Below are 2,453 nucleotides of genomic sequence, written 5' to 3' on the forward strand. Positions count from 1 at the left end.
TTCACTCTCATCTGCAATTAACTTTCTGTGTCATCTCTCCTCCAGGCCAGCAAGATCTTCCTCACCTGCCCCCTGGCTGATGGGTGTCCTGCGCAGCAACCGACAAGAACTAAGGAAGGCTGAGAGAAGGTGCAGGAAATCCCAGCTTGACTCGGATCTTCACTCCTACCAATCTCTCCTTTCCAAGTTCTCACTCAAAGTTACTGCTGCGAAGTCATTTTTCTACAGAGGGAAACTGAAAGCATCAGCATCTGATCCACGCAAGGTCTTCAGCATTTTCTCCTCTCTTCTCAACCCTCCTCCTCCCCCTCCCCCTCCACCCTCTTATCTCACCTCTGAGGATTTTGTCAACTTCTTTGAGGAGAAGGTTGATAGAATCCGCCAGTCTTTTCCCTCTGTCCCTACTCCTTGCACTAGATCGCCTCCTCTCGTTCTCAATCCCTTAAACTGTTTTTCTTCTCTTTCCACAGATGCTGTCCTTCAACTGATCAAATCCAGTAACCCATCCACCTGCCCACTGGATCCCGTCCCATCTGCATTGTTTCAGTCAATCTCCAAGGACCTATTGCCCTTCATCACTTTTCTCATCAACAAGTCCTTGGCATCAGGCAAAGTTCCATCAACTTTCAAGACTGCAAGAGTACTCCCCATCTTGAAGAAACCCATGCTTGACAGCTCTGATGTCAACAACTACACACCGATATCACTACTTTCTTTCCTTTAAAAAATTCTTGAACCTGCAGTCTATAATCAATTTTCTTGCTTTCTCACACAGAACCAGCTCCAGGACCCCAACCAGTCTGGCTTCAAACCAGCGCACTCAACAGAAACTGCTCTCATAGCAGTGACCAAGAAGCTCCAATCAGCAAGATCAGCCAAACTGTCATCTGTCCTGATCCTTCTTGATCTCTCAGCAGCTTTTGACACAGTCAACCATACGATCCTTCTGGACATCCTCACCAACCCTGGCTATGCATGGAAGTGGTTCAAGTCCTATCTGGAAGATCGCTCTTATCAGATAACATGGAGAAGGTTCACATGGAGAGAGTTCACATCCACTGGTGTCCAACAAGGCTCGGTGCTGGGTCCTCTTCTCTTTTCTCTTTGCACTAGCTCTCTGGGTGATGTAATATCTTCTCATGGCTTCTCTTATCACTGTTATGCTGATGACACTCAACTAATACTTTCTTTCTCACCCTCTGACACATAGGTTTCCAGTCGCATCTCGGCATGCCTGTCTGACATCTCTTCATGGATGGCAGGTCACCACCTGAAGCTCAATCCTAGTAAGACTGAGCTGATATTCATCCCTGCATCTACAGGTCTTCATGATGATCTTGCCATCTCATTTGAGAACTCTCTGATTGTTCCATCTGTAGAGGCATGAAGTCTTGGTGTGATTCTGGATGGCCAGTTATCGTTCTCGACTCACATCGTGAACCTGACTCGGTCATGCAGGTTTCTCCTGTACTACATCCATAGGATCCGACCCTTCCTCACCCGAGAGGCCGCCCAGCTGCTAGTGCAGTCTCTTGTCATCTCAAGGTTTGACTACTGCAACTTGCTCTTGGCTGGTCTTCCCATGTGGCCATCAAGCCTCTGCAACTCATCCAGAATGCGGCAGCACGGCTCGTCTTCAATCTACCCAAGTTCAGCCACGTCACCCCACTGCTGCGCTCCCTTCACTGGCTTCCTGTAGCTGCACGCATCAGATTCAAAACCCTAATGCTTGCCTACAGAGCCAAAAATGGACCAGCCCCTACCTACTTGATGGCAATGGTGAAATCTCAAACTGTACCACGAGTCCTTTGAGCTTTGAGTACAGCTCGGCTTGACCCGCATCCTTCAAGGCGCGTGGAAGACAAGCGTCGAGAATGTTCTCTGTGCACCCATGTGGTGGAATGAACTCCCACTGGCTGTCCAGTCTCTTGCTGTCTTCAAACACAGACTGAAGACACATCTCTTTACACAGCACTTAAATGAGCATTGAATTAAATATAGATTGCAATATATTGTGCTGCACTTATATATTCTATTTTATTGTATTGCACTGTGTTTTGTAGTTTACTGTATTTTATTGTATTGTATTGTATTTTATTGTGTTGCACAGAGTTCTATGTTCAGCTCTGCTCCTTTTCTCTCAGTATCAACAGTGACTTTTTGTTTCTAGCAGTATCTGAGCTCAGGACTGTCTTTCTAACCTATTGGTAACTAGCAAAGATACTTTCTCTAGCTAGAGAAAGCACTTCTTGTAAGTCGCTCTGGATAAGAGTGTCTTCTAAATGCTGTAAATGTAAATGTAAATGTAGGAGGGTCCAATCTTATCTGCAGATGGCCAGCGAGGTGTGAGTTTTTCATGCCACCAAAGCAGGAGTACACTTGATCAGCTGTTTGAAGACCATCTGATTACACAAGAAGAATCAGGTGTGATCCACCTTGAAACTAGCAATTTG

At 46.1% G+C, this 2,453-nt stretch overlaps 1 pseudogene; it reads left to right on the forward strand.

The window, feature by feature from the left end:
- Window positions 1-943: 943 nt before the first annotated feature.
- LOC119262495 lies at window positions 944-1,975 on the forward strand (annotated as a pseudogene).
- Window positions 1,976-2,453: the final 478 nt, after the last annotated feature.

Source organism: Pygocentrus nattereri, chromosome 26 (genome assembly GCF_015220715.1).
Source record: "Pygocentrus nattereri isolate fPygNat1 chromosome 26, fPygNat1.pri, whole genome shotgun sequence".
Classification (NCBI taxonomy): domain Eukaryota; kingdom Metazoa; phylum Chordata; class Actinopteri; order Characiformes; family Serrasalmidae; genus Pygocentrus; species Pygocentrus nattereri.